Genomic DNA, 18,686 nt, shown 5'->3' on the forward strand with positions numbered 1-18,686 from the left:
TCCAGGGGAGCTTCCCAACCCAGGGATCGAACCCTGGTCTTCCACATTGTAGGCAGATGCTTTACCATCTGAGCCACCAGGGAAGCTTCAGGGAACAAGAGGCTAAAGGAGATAGAGGCAGCAAGGGCCAGAGGGGCTTCAGTGCCCACCTGCTGCAGCTCCTGATCCTGACCATGTAGTGCATGCTATTGAGTGCATATTCCATCTGACAGGGGAAGTGGGAGGGGCAAGGATGCCCCCTTCCACAGAGTCACTATATTAATAACAACTGTATTAGTTTGTGGGGGCTGCCATAGCAAATGCCTCAGACTGGAATCAGGGATGTGGCTTCCTTTGCAGGAATGTATTTCTCACAGTTCTGTAGGCTGAAGGTCTAAGATCGAGGAGTCAGCAGGACTGGTTCCTTTTGAGACCTCTGTCCCTGGCTTGCAGATGGCTGCCTTCTGGCTGGGTCCTTACACTGTCTTTTCTTAATATGCGTGAACTCCCTAGTCTGTCCAAATTTCCTTTCTTATCATTCAGATTGGATTAGGAACCACCTTAATGACCTCATTTGGAGAAGGCTATGTGCTAGGAGCTGGCATGAGGAGTCCCGCCCGTGGCAAAGGTCATGAGGTTAGTGGGCCCGACAGGCAGAGGCGAGTCGGGCCTTAAGTGAGCCTTGCTGAATCTGCTCGTGCATCTGCCCCCAAAACCAGAGTTTGCCTGCCTTGCTGCATTATGCCTTTCACCTCTACTTCTGACGTTACGAGGGGCTAACCTCCACCACCTCTCTCTGTAAAGGAGTTAACTTAGGACTCCAGTTAATAAGTCTCCTGGGCGTGTTTCAGTCCAAAAACTCCTCTGATGGTTCTCTAGCCTGCCTGACAGGATTATCCAGCCACATGTGATTGTTTACAGCCTCCCAACCGTGAGAGGCACGAGATGCTTTAAACTTTCTAAAAACAGATTCTTTTGAGAAGTTAGAAAATTATTAGTATAGTATTAGCAAGTTGGTTAGAAATCATGTTGGTGCAGGGTTTCATTGCTGAGTTAATGATTGCCGCCAGGCCTCCATATCCTTAGGCACCTGGGAGTATGTTAATCAATGTAATTGGAATGTAGAAAAAGAAATACAGTAGTTTTGATGTTAACAATACTAGACTTTTTGAGTTAATGAATTTTCTCTTTTGTTACAGATCACTGTATTCCTCTTTCTTTGTTATAAATCACTGTGTCCTTGCTATGTAAAAATGTAACTTTATCACTATATTAAGACTAAATAGATCTTAAGGGGAAACAAGTTTTCTGATCGATTAACCTTTATCAATAGAAAGAAAGGTAGGGCCATAAAATGTTAATCAGTCTCCAGACCAGAAGATATTATAAAACAAATGTAAGACCCTTGTAAGAACAAAGATATGCTGAGAGCACTGTCTTTAGGTAAGGGTTGGAGCAGCTGACCCTGCGTGACTCTGTTTCTTACACTTATCTCCATGTATAACTAAAAGTATAAAAGTGGCCCTGGAAAATAAAGAAATGGACCAGTTCCTAGAAAGACTGTTTTCCCCCATGTGGTCTTTTCTCGTTCTCTTCTTTTCTGGCTGAATTCCCATCTGGAGCCATGTCTACTTACTTGCCCTGGCTTCTAAGACCCACGCGAGAGGGAGCCCAAGGCGGGCACCCTCTGCTATTCAAGTGGGTGCCGGTGGCCTACGTAGGTGGTGCAAACTCCTTGTCTTGGAGTTTTATTGGCTTTCCACGTAAACCAAGTTATTCAGCCTCTTTTCTCCACTAGTATTTCCTACTACACTATCCTTTTCTTATCTCTCTTTATATCTGTAATTAAATAAGTTCTTTGCTAGGATGCTGACTCCATCCCTGCTTCGAATTATCCTGGATCCACTGGGGCTAGACTCTGGCAGCTATGGCACCCTACTCCAGTACTCTTGCCTGGAAAATCCCATGGATGGAGGAGCCTGGTAGGGTTGCAAAGAGTCAGACATGACTGAGCAAATTCACTTTCACTTTTCACTTTCATGCATTGGAGAAGGAAATGGCAACCCACTCCTGTGTTCTTGCCTGGAGAATCTCAGGGACGGCGGAGCCTGGTGGGCTGCCGTCTATGGGGTCGCACAGAGTCAGACACGGCTGAAGCGACTTAACAGCAGCAGCAGCAGTAATGGCCTCATTTCAGTGTAATCACCAAATCAACCCTGAATATTCATTGGGAGGACTGAAGCTGAAGCAGCAGCTCCAGTACTTTGGCCACCTGATATGAAGAGCTAACTCTTTGGAAAAGACCCTGATGCTGGGAAATATTGAAGGCAGGAGAAGGGGATGACAGAGGATAAGATGGTTGGAAGACATCACTGACTCAATGGGCATGAACTTGAACAAACTGTGGGAGATAGTAAAGGACAGAGAGGACTGACATGCTGCAATCTATGGGGTCAGAAAGAATTGGACATGACTTGGTGACTGATAATAACAACTGTTTCAGAGGTGCTGTCTCCAAAAAGAGTCATATTGGGGGTTAGGACTTCAACATATGAATTTGGAGGAGGGGGCCTAATTTAGGCTGTAAAAGGCTCTGAGGGTAGCTCTATTGTGAGCTGGGAGAATTTAGGCCTCAAAGTATGGCCCAGATAGCAAGTATTTTTCCAGGGGGAGCTGCTGGATCCAATAAGGAACTCATTTCATCCATGAGGTGAAAAAATACTTTCATTAGATTTAGGTTCTGAAAGCATACTTTAAAAAGAGTCACTTTCTTAGATACCAACTATACTGACATTTCCAGTAGTTGCTACCAGACTAATAGTGGTGGGGAGGCCTCTTCCAGGAAAGTCTGCCCTGCCCAGTGGAGCAGATTGGACCCTTCTATATGAGAAACAGCATCTATGTTTGCATGATCTGCTCCCAATTCATCACTCCCTCCCTGTTACATAATGACATAACTAGGCCCAAGGCCACCAGACTTGGCAGGGCCTCACAGTGAAGTTTATGGAGTATACTTCCAGTCCTGTTGATGTGGGGCTTGGCCATGACTGGCCAGGTGACAGCCTGGAGGAGCAGGGATGGTGCTGCAGACCCCTCATGCAGCTGGCCCTGCTGTGAGCCTGTGGTCTGCTGAGAGAAGAACACGGTTCCAGAGTGGAGTCATGTAGGCCATATTTGCATCTGACCAGTGTTCTTGCCTGGAGAATCCCAGGGACGGGGGAGCCTGCCGTCTATGGGGTCGCACAGAGTAGGACACAACTGAAGCGACTTAGCAGCAGTAGCATGAAGCAAGGCCCCATCCGGCTGATCTACACACAGACTCATGTGAGAGAAAAATAAATGTGTGCTATTGTAAGCCGTTGAGATTTTGCAGTTGTTCATTACTGATAGTGATAATAGGTACTAGCCCTGCCCTAGAAGGCTGAGCTCTTCCTGGAAGGTTGATCCACTCTCTCAGCTTCTTGCATTTGGGGATCACTTCCCTTCTCCACTGGCTGTTACCACAGCTGCTCTCCCCCATGGCTTCCAGGCTGGTTCAGTTCCCCCTCCCCCTAAGCAGCAAGAAGAGAAGCTTGGTGTTTATCACCGCGTCCACTTGTAATTCCTTTCGAGAAAAGTATCTTGCTGCTAAGCGAGTTTGAAAACCACCGTCCAGTTCAATCATCCTGACACTGGGACCTAGAGACATGCCTGGTAATAGTGGTTGAGCCACAACTGAAAATCCCAGTCTCAGCCTCTCACACTTCCTACCTAGCTGTCCTGGCCAAAAAGCACTTGAAAAGATGCTCAACAACACTAATTATTAGAATGGAAAGAGACACATGTACCCCAATGTTCATCGCAGCACTGTTTATAATAGCCAGGACATGGAAACAACCTAGATGTCCATCAGCAGATGAATGGATAAGAAAGCTGTGGTACATATACACAATGGAGTATTACTCAGCCGTAAAAAAGATTTCATTTGAATCAGTTCTGATGAGATGGATGAAACTGGAGCCGATTATACAGAGTGAAGTAAGCCAGAAAGAAAAACACCAACACAGTATACTAACACATATATATGGAATTTAGGAAGATGGCAATGACGACCCTGTATGCAAGACAGCAAAAAAGACACAGATGTGTATAACGGACTTTTGGACTCAGAGGGAGAGGGAGAGGGTGGGATGATTTGGGAGAATAGCATTCTAACATGTATACTATCATGTAAGAATTGAATCGCCAGTCTATGTCTGACGCAGGATACAGCATGCTTGGGGCTGGTGCATGGGGATGACCCAGAGAGATGTTATGGGGAGGGAGGTGGGAGGGGGGTTCATGTTTGGGAACGCATATAAGAATTAAAGATTTTAAAATTTAAAAAAATAAAAAACTAAAAATAAATAAATAAATAAATAAATAAAATAATTATTGATATATATAAAAAAAAGAGAAATAGAAACCAAAACTTTATTAAATTATCATCTCACACCAGTCAGAATGGTCATCATTAAAAAATCTACAAATGATAAATGCTGGAGAAGGTATGGTGAAAAAAAAAACCCTCCTATACTGTTGGTAGGAATGTGAATTGGTGCAGTCACTATAAAGAACAGCACAGAGTTTCCTTTAAAAACTAAAAATAAAACTAACATTATATGATCCAGTAATCCCACTCCTGGGAATATATCTGGAGAAAACTATAATTTGAAAAGATATATGCATCCCTATGTCCATTGCAGCATTATTTAAAATAGCCAGGACGTGAAAGCAACCTACCACTGATGGTGAATGAATAAAGAAGATGTGGTACATATATACAGTGGGATTTTACTCAGCCAGAAAAAAGAACGAAATAATGCCATTTGCAGTGACATGGATGGACCTAGAGACTGTCATGCTGAATAAAGTAAGTCAGACAGAAAAACAAATATCACATGATATTGCTTATATGTGTAATCTTAAAAAATGGTACAAAACTGAGCTAGTCACAGATATAGAAAGCAAACTTCGGTTAACAAAGGGGAAAGGAGAGTAGGGATAAATTGGGAGATTGGGATTGACCTAAACACACGGCTATATATAAAATAGATAACTAATAAAGACCTACTGTATAGCACAGGGAACTCTACTCAATACTCTGTAATGATGTATATGGGAAAAGAATCTTAAAAACAGTGAACATATGTACATGTATAGCTGATTCACCTTGCTCTACAGCAGAAACTAACAAACTATTATAAATCAGCTATATTCCAATAAAAATTAATTAAAAGATGAAAATTACTTTTGGATTTTAGAATTGGACCCTCATAATCCTTGGTATGGGCTTCCTAGGTGGCTCAGTGGTGAAGAATTTGCCTGCAATGCAGGAGATATAGGTTTGATCCCTCGGTTGGGAAGATCCCCTGGAGAAAGGCTACCCACTCCAGTATTCTTGGGCTTCCTTAGTGGCTCAGATGGTAAAGAATCAGCCTGCAATGCGGGAGACCTGCGTTCTATCCCTGGGTTGGGAAGATCCCCTGGAGGATGGCATGGCAACCCACTCCGGTATTCTTGCCTGGAGAATCCCCATAGACAGAGGAGCTTGGCAGGCTACAGTCCATGAGGTCACAAAGAGTAAAAAAAAAAAAAAAGTGTAGTAATATTCATTCATATCATATTATACTACTACAAATTTTTTTGTGTGCATGTGCAATTTTTTCTCTTATGTGCCCAGGAGAGGAACTGGTTCATAAGGTATGTGAATATTCAATTTTATGAGACAATGCCAGCTCCCTCTCCACCAGCAGTGTTCCAGAGAGCCTCTTCATCCACCCTCTGTAGCTTCAGCTTTCTTGAGTCTGTCAATTGTGGTATTGATTTGTATCCCCGTGGCTGTCAATGAGGTTGACTATCTCTTTGGATGTTGATCATCCACTTGTATTTTTTCCTGTGAAATACTTGTGTAGTGCCCATTTTCCACTGGTTTATTTGTCTTTCTCCTAATATTTTTGTATGTTCTAGACAGCAATCCTTTGCTAGCTAAATATGTTGCAAATATCTTCTCTCATTTGGTGGCTTGTCTTTTCACTTTTTAAAAAAGGGTTTTTTTATTTTTTTTGTAAATGGAAATGTTTTATTTGAATGTGGTCTATGTTTCCTGTTAAATTTTATGATTCTTTGTGCCTTGCTTAAGAAATCCTTCCTCTACTCCCAAGGTCAGGAAGATATTGACCTATTTAAAACTTTAAAATTTCCCTTTTGACATTTAAGTCCTTCAATCATCTGGAGCCAATTTTTGTGAGTGGTGTGGGGTAAGGATTCAATTTCTTTTTTCCGCCGTGTGGATGACCACTTTGCCCATTTATTGACTAGTCCCTCCTGATCTGTGCCACTGCTCCGCCATATATCAAAGTCCCATATACTTATGGATCTCTTCCAGGGCTTTGTCTTTGTCCCACTGGTCAGCTAGTCTATCCTCTGCCAATAGCATGCTGTTTTGATTACCCTTGCTTCACAAGAAGTCCTGATATTTGTTATGGTAAGAACCTCCTCTCTCTCATTCTTTTCCTTGTCCTGTCATACTACTAGTTTAAAATAACTTTGTCAAGTTTCATAAAAACTTGGACTTTTGGACTTTTGATTTCAATTCCATTAAATTATTGATAAATTGGGAAATTTTAGACATTTTATAGTGTTAAGTCTTTCTAGCCATAAGCATAGTATTGTGCTCTATTTATTTAGCTCTTCTTTAAGGTCATCTTGCTGTAAAGTTTGAAAATTTTCTATATACAGGTCTTGCACATCTTTGGTTAAAATATTTCTCAGCTACTTTAAAGGTCATTGCTATTAAAGATCTTTTATATAAACTAGTTTTCCAAATATCTGTTGCTGTTGTATAGAAATGGGATTAACTTTTGAAAGTTGATCTAATATCCAGTTATCTTGCTAATATTTTCTTTTATTTGTAGTATACAACATTTTCAAATAGTGGTAATATTTTTCCTATTTTCCAGTATATTTTTATTCAACAATTTTTAAGTTATAAATTTACATACAATCAAATGCACATATTTTATGTGGATGGTTTTGACAAATGAAGATACCTGTGTAATCACCACTCTAGTCAAGATAAAGAACATTTCTATCATTCCAGAAAGTTTCTTGCCCATTTGCATCTCACATCCCTTGTTCTTGCCCAAGACAACTTTTAATCTGATTTCTATAACCATAAATCTTTTCCAGTTCTGGAATTTTATATAAAAGGCATAATATCATATGTACTGTCCTGTGTTTAGCTTTTTCACTCAATATTATGTCTGTGAGATTAATTCACGATTCTGTGTATTTGCTACTGGTCCATTTTCATTACTGAGTAGTAATTCATTAAGTGAATATATCACTATTTGTCTACTCATTCATCTGTTCTGTTGTTTCTAATTTGGAGTGAGTATTTTTAAAGATGTCTATTTTCAACTTTTGTAGATAAAAACCCTGGAGTGGTCTTTCTGGGTCAAAGAGTACTTTTATGTTTATAGTTTAATAATAATAAAACCAGGGTTCTCCAAAACAGTTGTGCCATTTTGTACTTCCACCAACAAAGTATAAGTGTTTCAATTATTTTACATCCAACACTTGCTAGAGTCAATTTGGTATTTTAAAAAACAACTTTAATGCAATGTATTATATACAATGGGACTTCTCCAATGGCGCAGTGGTAAAGAAATTGCCTGTGATGCAGGAGATCCATGTTAGATACCTGGGTTGGGAGGATCCCCTGGAAGAGGAAGCAGCAACCCACTCCAGTATTCTTGCCTGAAAAGTCCCATGGATAGAGGAGCCTGGTGGGCCAAGTCCAAAAGTGTCACTAAGAGACAGATACGATTGAGTACAGAGCACTTCCACGATATACAATGAAACACATCCATTAGGTGCATAGTTTTGATGAGTTTTCATAGATGTATACAACCATCTAACCACCACCATAGTGAAGACACAGAGCACCTTCACCATCCTCAAAAGTTAAAAATACATGCCCCTTTACGCATGTCAATCTCTTTCTCCCAGCTCTAAGCAGTTACTATTGTACTTCCTGTCACTATAGTTTTTTTTTTGGTCACTATAGCCTTTCATCTTTTACTTTTAGTCATTCTAGTGAATGCAAAATTATACTTGATTATAATTTGTATTTTCCTGATAACTAATGATGTGACCATTTTTTTTTGTACTTATTGGATATATGTATATCTTCTTTGGGCATATCTGTTCAAATATTTTGCCCATTAAAAATGTATGTTTGGCTTCTTTTTAAAAATATTTTTTTACTATTCTAGATCTTTTGCATTTTTATATAAGTTTTGTGATTAGCTTATCGATTTCTAAAAAAAGTCCTGCTGGAATTTTTATTTGGATTGTGAATCACCAAGGGAATTGACACGTTAACAACACTGAGCCTTCTAATCCATGAATATAGCATATTCTCCTTTGATTTTTCTCTTCAGATTTTATAGATTTTAGTCTCGAGTCTTTTAGTCTTACACACATCTTATACATTTTATTTCTGAAAAGTATCTGTTGTGCTAGTATAAATGGTATTATTTTTAAATTTTTATTTTCTAAAGGCTTATCATTAGTATGTAGAAATGTAATTGCTTTTTGTATATTGAATTTATATTCCACAACCTTGCTAAATTAACTTGTTAACTATATTTTTCACTGATCCTTTAGGATCTTCTGTGTTGTTAGTCATGTCTTCAAATAAAATATTTTGCACTTTTCTTCACAATATTAATATCTTTTGGGCCCTGTAATATGCTGGCTTTCTGTCTTGTAAAACTATTGAATAGAATTGAAAGTTGGCACCCTTGACTTGTTCTTGACTTTAAAGAGGGTTGTTCTAATGTTTTCCCATGTAGGATGAGGTTTGTTGTAGACTTACTCTTTTGTAGTCCCCCTTTACCTGTTTAAAGATGCTTAATTCTATTCTTAATTCACTGAGATTTTACCAATAATAAGAATTATTATTTTAATACTTTTCTGGATAAAGGTATGTAAATATGTTTTTACATCCTTTGGTCTGTTGATGAAATGAATGATATTATATATTTTAAAATACTAAGCCAACTTTGCATTTAAGTAATAAATCCAATTTGATCATAATGTACAGTGTTAGATTTTGTTTGTTAATTGTTAATCTATTGGGTCATAGATTTTTACTCAACATAACACACGGAACTACTCAAGAGAACATAAGTTGTTTTACAGGTAGTGAGTTCATTGTCACTGGAATTATTTAAGCAGAGACTTGAGAACTGGTAGTCAGATTTACTTGTTCATTCTCTAACCATTTATTCAGGAGCTCTCATGTGCCTGTCATCTTGCTAGTAAATGGGAATATAAAGATCACAAGAAGTGACTCCTTTTCTAGGGAGTCCCTGAGTTAGACTGTTCATGGGCAATGAGAATCAAAAGCTCTAGATATGATGTGGTCCAAGTTCTCAAAGAATTTACAGCTTGGTTCACAGGAACTGATTAAATACGTATAAATATATAACCTTCATATTTTTCATGTCATATACCTATATGCTGCTAAGTCGCTTTAGTTGTGTCTGACTCTGTGCGACCCCATAGACGGCAGCCCACCAGGCTCCCCCGTCCCTGGGATTCTCCAGGCAACAACACTGGAATGGGTTGCCATTTCCTTCTCCAATGCATGAAAGTGAAAAGTGAAAGTGAAGTCGCTCAGTCGTGTCTGACTCTTAGGGACCTCATGGACTACAGCCTACCAGGCTCCTCCGTCCATGGGATTTTCCAGGCAAGAGTACTGGAGTGGGGTGCCGTTGCCTTCTCCTACATACCTATATACATGTGCATATATCTGCTTATGTAAAGAAGTGTCAGGATCTGGTTGGAACAGAGTCAGGAAAAAAGATGGATTATTAACAAGAATATTGGATTGAAACTCAGAGACCTGGGTTCCAGGATACTGCCTATCACTGGGACTTTGAGGAAGGAAATTACCCTCTCTGTATTTATACTTTCCTAGTGGCTCAGTGGTAAGGAACCTGTCTGGAAAGCAGGAGACTCCAATTCAGTCCCTGGGTTGGGAAGATTCCCTGGAGGAGGAAATGGCAACCCACTCCAGTATCCTTGCCTGTGAAATCCTGTGGACAGAGGAGCATGCCAGGCTATAGACCATGGGGTTCCAAAAGAACCAGACATGACTTAATGACTAAACAATAACAATCTATAAAAAAAGAACACTGGACAATAATGGTGCATTTCAAACTCCAGCATATATTGATTATTATTTTTTAAATCTCAGCTATAGAGTTCTTTTTCAAGTGAAATTTTATGAAAGAAGCTCAACACGTTAAGTGTAAATATGTAAAGAAAAAGAAAGTTTAGTCGCTCAGCCATGTCTGACTCTTTGCAACCCCATGGACTGCCGTCTGTGGGATTTTCCAGGCAAGAGTACTGGAGTGGGTTGCCATTTCCTTCTCCAGAAGATCTTCCCTATCCAGGGATTGAACCCAGGTCTCCCACATTGTAGGCAGATGGTTTATCATCTGAGCCACCAGGGAAGTCCTAAATATGTAACAAATACCTATAAAATAGTCTGAATCTCCAGCCCCTAGGTACCTCATCATTCATCCATAGCCACCATCCCAGTGATTCCTAAGGACACTAAGTACAACCTCTGTGCTGTGCTATGCTTAGTCACTCAGTCATGTCTGACTCTGTGACCTCATGGACTGTAGCCCACCAGGCTCCTCTGTCCACAGGGAGTCTCCAAAAAAGAATACTGGAGTGGGTAGCCTATCCTTTCTCCAGGGGAGCTTCCCAACCCAAAAATCAAACCAGATTCTCCTGCATTGCTGGTGGATTCTTTACCAAATGAGCTACACAGGAAGCCCAGCACAATCTCTAGGACTCCTCAAACATAGCTGAAAGCCAGTGAATAAGATGACCTATAAGGTTTGTATGAGTGCTGACATTTTAATTCTATTAATCCATTCTTTTATTCTGTCTAATCCAGGAAGTCTTCCTGGAAGTAGAGGGTTCTGAGCTGGACTCTGTCAGATAAAATAAACACAGGTCATCTGGCAAATGAAAGCAAGACACTCATTTCCAGCCATAAGATATGTAGTATTTGTCTTTGCTCTATAAGTGTGTAGCTTCCAGCAGATGGTGAAAGACCCTGTGCTTGGGAATCATATGCGAGTTTTCATCTCAGCATTTATCTCATAGTAATTATGTGACTCTCAGTAGGTTAGTTAACTTCTCTGAGTCTTAGTTTCTTTCCTTTTTTTTTTTTTTGTAAAATAGAGTCACTGATGCCAAGATGGATTGTTGTGAGTGTGAGGAAGGTGAGGGGATATATTACTTATAATATCTCACAGTACAGTTCCAATGAGTCAAGGGCCCAAAATGTAACAACTGGTAACATGTATCAATTTTTCCTGAGGATTTCCTTAAAGGCTTTTTTCCACCCATTCCCCTTGACATTTCACAATTAGAGAATCTTTTCCAGAATTTCCACAGCCTTTGAAATTCCCATACTAGCTGTTGTTTGCGCCTTGCCTGTGCCATATTTGATAAACACACATAAGCGGTGTGCCTTCTGCCTTAATGTACAAGCACTTCTACATTATTCATCAAAGTATCATCTCGCAAGATCAGCCATAAAAAGTTCTTCACATACATTCACACAAACAGGTTTTTGAACCCTTTCCAGGAGTAGAAATTGCAGAAGCAGAGGCAAAGGCGTGATATTGTTTGTAGGCCTTTAAATGTTGCCTCACAAAACCACTTTTCATCTTGTTCTCAAAGGGATTAACTTCTGAGCAGTGGGGATTAACTGATGTCAGTTTAGAAAAGCAGTCAACACCAGGGTCGACCAACCTGGCAAGATTAGTCCCCAAATAAAGAATTTACAACCTGTTTTAAGACTGTAACTGTAGCTTCTTCCAAAAGTTTTCAGTACCTTGAGAAAGGAAGCAAGTTCTCGAGGCCAGGGGCCATATGGCTCACAAGCAGGCCTTGAGTGAGGAAGAAAAGGCAATAGGAAGGTTAGACCCTCCTGTCCAGGGGTGTCCAAAGGAGGAGGCCACATTTGGATACCACATTCATGGATGGAAAATAAAGTAGTGAGTCTCCTCCTGTAAAGACGTTCTGGCAAGATGCAAAAGCCACCATCCATAGGAGCAACTCAACAAGCCATCCTGGATGGCCCTGGAAGCATCGGGTAGGACTTGATAAGCTCTATCATGATAAAACTATGCATATCTCCTGTCCTCCCATCCTAACACTTAACCACACTTTCCATCTTCCAGTTTTGATTTCTTTCTTCTGCATGCCTAGTTTCGAAAACTTCCCTGTCTATAGTGCAATACTTCCTCCTAACCCCCTTTCATGGGTTGCTCTGAGATGGTGACTGGACCTTGGTCAGTGGACTCCCTGAAGGTACCTTGGCTTCTGTCTCTATATGTTCCAGGGCCATGTTGGGCTTGGCAAGTTTAGGTATGGGGTTCAGCATGCAGGTCCTGGAGTCTGGCTGGGCTTGGGTTCCCACAAGTCGAAGCCTCAGTCTCCATATATATATAAAATGAGCTAAATAATAGTACCAACTTCAAACATTGTAAAAGACTTAAATGAGATAATGCATGCCGCACATAATCAAGAAAAGAAAAACTGGGCCATTATCACACACCAGGCACATCAGTTCAGTTCAGTTCAGTTCAGCTGTTCAATCTTGTCTAAGTCTTTGCGACCCCATGGACTGCAGCATGCCAGGTCTCCATGTCCATCATCAACTCCCAGAGTTTACTCAAATTCATGTCCATTGAGTCGGTGATGCCATCCAGCCATCCCATCCTGTCATCCCATCCTCCTCCAGCCTTCTATCTTTCCCAGCATCAAGGTCTTTTCAAATGAGTCAGTGCTTTGCATCAAGTGGCCAAAGTATTGGAGTTTCAGCTTCAGCATCAGTCTTTCCAATAAATATTCAGGTCTGATTTCCTTTAGGATGGACTGGTTGGATCTCCTTGCAGTCCAAGGAACTCTCAAGAATTTCCTCCAACACCACAGTTCAAAAGCATCAATTCTTCAGTGCTCAGCTTCCTTTATAGTCCAACTCTCACATCCAAACATGACTACTGGAAAAACCATAGCTTTGACTATATGGACATTTGTTGGCAAAGTAATGTCTCTGCTTTTTAATATGCTGTCTAAGTTGGTCATAACTTTTCTTCCAAGGAGCAAGCATTTTTTAATTTCATGGCTGCAGTCACCATCTGGAGGGATTTTGGAGCCCAAAAAGATAAAGTCTGACACTGTTTCCATTGTTTCCCCCATCTATTTTCCATGAAATGATAGGACTGGATGCCATGATCTTAGTTTTCTGAATGTTGAGCCTTAAGCCAACTTTTTCACTTTCTTCTTTCAGTTTCATCAAGAGGCTCTTTAGTTCTTCTTCACTTTCTGCCATAAGGGTGGTGTCATCTGCATATCTGAGGTTATCGATATTTTTCCTAGAAATCTTGATTCCATCTTGTGCTTCATCCAGCCAGCATTTCTCATGATGTACTCTGCATAGAAGTTAAAAAAGTACAGTGACAATATATATCCTTGATGTACTCCTTTCCCTATTTGGAAACAGTCTGTTGTTCCATGTCCAGTTCTAACTGTTGCTTCTTGACCTGTATACAGATTTCTCAGGAGGCAGGTCAGGTGATCTGTTATTACCATCTCTTTCAGAATTTTCCACAGTTTGTTGTGATCCACACAGTCAAAGGCTTTGGCATAGTCAATAAAACAAAAATAGATGTTTTTCTGAAACTCTCTCACTTTTTTCGATGATCCAGTGAATGTTGGCAATTTGATCTCTGGTTTCTCTGCCTTTTCTAAAACCAGCTTGAACATCTGGAAGTTCATGGTTCACATATTGTTGAAGCCTGGCTTGGAGAATTTGGGGCATTACTTTGCTAGCATGTGAGATGAGTGCAATTGTGCAGTAGTTTGAGCATTCTTTCTTTGGGACTGGAATGAAAACTGACCTTTTCCAGTCCTGTGGCCACTGCTGAGTTTTCCAAATTTGCTGGCATATTGTGTGCAGCACTTTTGCAGCATCATCTTTTAGGATTTGAAATAGCTTGACTGGAATTTCATTACCTCCACTAGCTTTGTTAAGTGATGCTTCCTAAGGCCCACTTTGCATTCCAGTTTGGCCCCAGGTAAATAACAGGGAGGGAACACAGCCCCATCATCAGAAAATTGGATTAAAGATTTACTGAGCTTGGCCCCACCCATCAGAACAAGACTCAGTTTCCCCCTTAGTCAGCCTCTCCCATCAGGAACCTTCCAAAAGCCTGTTATCCTTCTTCATCAGAGGGAAGATAGAATGAAAATCACAATCACAGAAAACTAATCAATCTGATCACATGGACCACAGCCTTGTCTAACTCAATGAAACCATGAGCCATATCGTGTAGGGTCACCCAAAACAGATGGGTCATGGTGGAGAGTTCTGACAAAACGTGGTCCGCTAGAGAAGGGAATGGCAAACCACTTCAGTATTCTTGCCTTGAGAACCCCATGAATAGTATGAACAGTATGAAAAGACACTAGGCACATAGTAGATACTAAATAAATGCATGTCAAGTATGAAAGTATTAGTCGCTCAGTCATGTCCAGCTCTTTGCAACCCATGGACTGAAGCTTGTCAGACTCCTCTGTCCATGGAATTCTCTAGGCAAGAATACTGGAGTGGGTAGCCATTCCCTTCTCCAGGAGACCTACCTGACTCAGGGATCAAACCCAGGTGTTCTTCATTGCAGGTGGATTCTTTACTGCCTGAGCCACCAGGGAAGCTCACATGTATGCATTAGATGTCCCTGTTATGGATTGAATCATTTCCCTTCAAAAAAGATATATTGAAGTTTGAACTCTGAAGACCTCAGAATGTGACCTTACTTGGGGACAAGTCTCATTGTAGATGTAATAAATTAGGATGAGGTCATATTGGAATAGGATGAGTCCCTAATGCAATGGCTGATGTCTTTATAGAAAGAACACCATTTGAAGAGAAACACGGGGAGAAAGGGACATGAAGACAGACGCAGAGATTGGAGCCATGTACCTGCAGCTAAGGAAGCCAAAGTCTGCCAGCAAACCACCAGAAGATAGAAGAGCAAGGAAGCCTTCTTCTCTGGAGTCTTCAGAGGGAGCATAGCTATGCCAACACCTCGATTTTTAACTTGGGTTTCCAAAGTGGTGTGACATTTAAGTTTCTGGTTTTCAAGTCACCTAGTGTGTGGTCCGTTATTACAGCAGCCCTAGTGAATCAGTGGAACCCCCCACCAAGCAACGCAGAAAACTTTTCCTACCAAAGCCTGCTCCAATGTTTGTTCACTCCATTCTTCTGCTCTTCTTTGCCTGGCTCCTCTCTGTAAGGCTCAGAGCCAGACTTGCAGCCGCCATAAAAAGACCACACCTGAATTGAATGGGAACATAGTCACAGAGATTTATATGTTGCTGTCCCAGGTATGTCCTAGGTATAGGAGAAGCTGGTGGGTGAGATCCTTTATGAGAGCTGGGCTCTCTTCATCCTCCATCTCACTGCACGGGTGCTCCCCTCCAGCAGCTCTGCCGAGAGGACTCTTCTACTCCCACTTGGACTTGCCCTTGTAGTCAGTTTTTCACTTGACCAATCCAGTCAGCCTTGAAAACCATGGGCTCCAAGTCATGACGAGCATGCACCTTGTCATCTGAGCAGATGGTCGCAGAGCTGAGGGTCCTCTTGAACCCCCCCCCCCCCCCGCCCCCCGCCACTTGTCATCCTACTATTGGAGAAAATGAGTTTCTTCTTCCACTCTTTTGTGTGTATATTTTCCTTCTGAACACAAATAACAAACCAGTTGCCCCATAATTAGATTGGATTACAGAATAATTACAACCGTGTTTGCTCTCGGCAGATTACATGGTAATTATACTTGGCATTACCATGAAGAACCAAGAAATTCCAACGATGTCATTACATGGTTATTTGTACAGTACAATGCAGCAGTGTAATTATACATGCAACATTTGTTTTCCAATAGGAGAGTGATTAAAACAATGCTAATGCTTCAAAGTGTTGATTAGGTGCCAACATGATATGACATTTACAACGTGGGGGGAGTCTGTTTCTTAATTTTTTCCTGAACACAGCAAGGTGTACCTTCCTCTAGACTCCCCAGCAACCTCAGTGGGCTGCGCTGTGGTCAAGAAGGTCTAAGCGACCATATGCTATGCTCTCTGCTCTCACAGTTCATGCGTGCACACAGCAGCCAGGGGACTGTGAACCCAGGAAAACCCAGAGGTAGCCAGCCATTTATCCCTCAGCAGGAGACCTGCTTAGTCATTTTTCACTGTTCTATGAGGCTGCCTTTCTTAAAGCCTTGATATGAGAGAACCCATGGGATGCGGGTGTGAAGAGAACATGGTGTCAGACACCAGCGTTCTGTTTAGAAACTACCATCAACACTGCATAACTTTGCATAAGCCGTTCCTCACACTAGGCTTCCCTGGTGGCTCCGACGGTAAAGAATCCACCTGCAATGCAAAATACCTGGGTTCAATCCCTGGATCAGGAAGATCCCCTGGAGAAGGGAATGGCTACCCACTCCAGTATTCTTGCTTGGAGAATCCTATGGACCGCGGAGTTTGGTGGGCTACAGTTCATGGGGTTGCAAAGAGTAGGACACAGCTGAGTGACTAACATACTTCCTCACACCCGACTGCCAATTCTTCATCTTCCAAACCAGGGTATTGAAGGTTTCCTCTAAGGGTCCTTGTGGGCCTAAGAATGTGTGACCAAAGGCGGCCTGTAGCACCTCTTATTTCAGTTTCGTATATTTGGGGATTGTCAATGATAATGACCTCGCTTTGGGAAGGGACTTCGGCTTTTATTTTTTTACCTCTCAGAGTGCCCAATACACACTTGAAAACAGGAAGGAGTGGCTTTTCCCTCTGGTGCAGATGCCACTGAGAGTCCTTCAGGTAATTGGCAGATTGGATCTCAGTGTAATCATTTGGGGGAAGGTTTCTGTGGTATTGTGGGAAGAATGAGATTTCATAGCCTGATAGTCTAGATTTGAATCCCTCTTTCAAGACCTTGAGTACTTCTTTTTCTTTTTTAACCTCTTTGAGCCTTAGTTTCCTCACTACTAATATGATACAAGGATAGTAATGCTTACCCTAGAATGCTGTAAAGCTTAGAGATAAAGATATACAGGGACACAAAGTTCCTGACACCTTGTCCTATACAAGGCAGAGAACACTTGGTCATTAGTGGCTGTCTGTATGACCATGGGGCACCAAAATGGCTTTGAGGATGTGGACTGTTGAGCTTCTGACACTGAGATCTGGTTACAGCATGCAGAAGTGTTGCCCTGTGTACGTGCCCTCCTGGACAAGTCAGAGTTAGGGCCCAGAGCCCGCTTGCAATGAATGTGGCTGCAGGAGCTAATCTCCATTCAGTGCCTTGGGTGCCAGCTGCTTTCCACCTGGTCCTGCATCCATCCCTGCAAACAACTTTCTGAGGAACCCCACACATGTTCTTGCCAGTAAGAGACACAGCTGTGATATCCGCAAGAACTTGAGTCTGGTTAAAAACTGTCCTGTCTTCCTCTAGTCTATGTCAGACTTGAAAAAAGAGATGGGGGTAAAAGGACTGAAAATCAAACACCCAGTTTCCAGTAAATGAATGTGGTCATGTTCTTCTCCATCTGTCTGTATTGGTGTGGAAAGTCCTGTGTGTGTGTGTGTGTGTGTGTGTGTCTGTGTGTGTGTGTGTATGAAAACTCTGCCGACTCATGTAGAAAAACACCCATTCTTCAGACTGATGCTGAATGTCGCTGGGTCTGGGGAGGGAGATAGGGATGAGTGGATGGTGGAGGAGGGGTGGTGGAAAAGACTCTGAGAAATGCAACCAGTCCTGTGAGCAGTTTCCAGGCCAAATGATATTTTTGCAACCTAGTGCTTGCTGAAAGCTATTTGGAAGGCTGCCAATATCCCAGTCCTGGCAGATGCAAACATCACTTATCGAAAATCTGGGAAACCAGAGACGCTGGATCACTCTGGAGTGCAGAAGGTTGGATGAGGAGGCTGGCCTTACCCAGAAGGACAGGCATACCTCGTTTTACTGTGCTTCACTTTATTGCATTTCACAGATATTGCATTTTTCATAAACTGAAGGTTTGTGGTAACCCCATGTCAAGCAAGTCTATCGGCACCATTTTCCCAACAGCATCTGCTTACTTCTGTGTCTCTGTATCCTATTTGGCAATTCTCACAATATTTCAAGCTTTTTCATTGTTACTATATTTCTTACACGACCTGTGATCACTGATCTTTGGTGTGACTCTTGCAAAAAATTTGGATTTGCAGAAGTTTCAGTTGATGGTGAACATTTTTTAGCAATAAAGTATTTTTTAACCAAGATACGTACACATGTTGTTTCTTTGGACATAAAATGATTGCACACTTGATAGACTATAGTAGAGCACAAACATAACTTTCATATGCATGAGGAAATAAAACAATTTGAGTAACTCTATTGTGGGTGTTCTTTGGAAGGAACGATGCTAAAGCTGAAACTCCAGTACTTCGGCCACCTGATGCGAAGAGTTGACTCATTGGAAAAGGCCCTGATGCTGGGAGGGATTGGGGGCAGGAGGAGAAGGGGACAGAGGATGAGATGG

The 18,686-nt window shown here is 41.5% G+C and overlaps 1 long non-coding RNA gene across 1 annotated transcript in view; it reads left to right on the forward strand.

Moving 5' to 3' along the window:
* LOC132659323 (uncharacterized) overlaps window positions 1–18,422 on the forward strand; it is a 28,376-nt gene extending 9,954 nt beyond the window's left edge. The window contains exon 2 of the long non-coding RNA XR_009599627.1: window positions 15,010–18,422. This is a non-coding gene — a long non-coding RNA (uncharacterized LOC132659323). The remainder of the gene's footprint in view (window positions 1–15,009) is intronic.
* Window positions 18,423–18,686: the final 264 nt, after the last annotated feature.

This window comes from Ovis aries, chromosome 2 (genome assembly GCF_016772045.2).
Source record: "Ovis aries strain OAR_USU_Benz2616 breed Rambouillet chromosome 2, ARS-UI_Ramb_v3.0, whole genome shotgun sequence".
Taxonomy (NCBI): domain Eukaryota; kingdom Metazoa; phylum Chordata; class Mammalia; order Artiodactyla; family Bovidae; genus Ovis; species Ovis aries.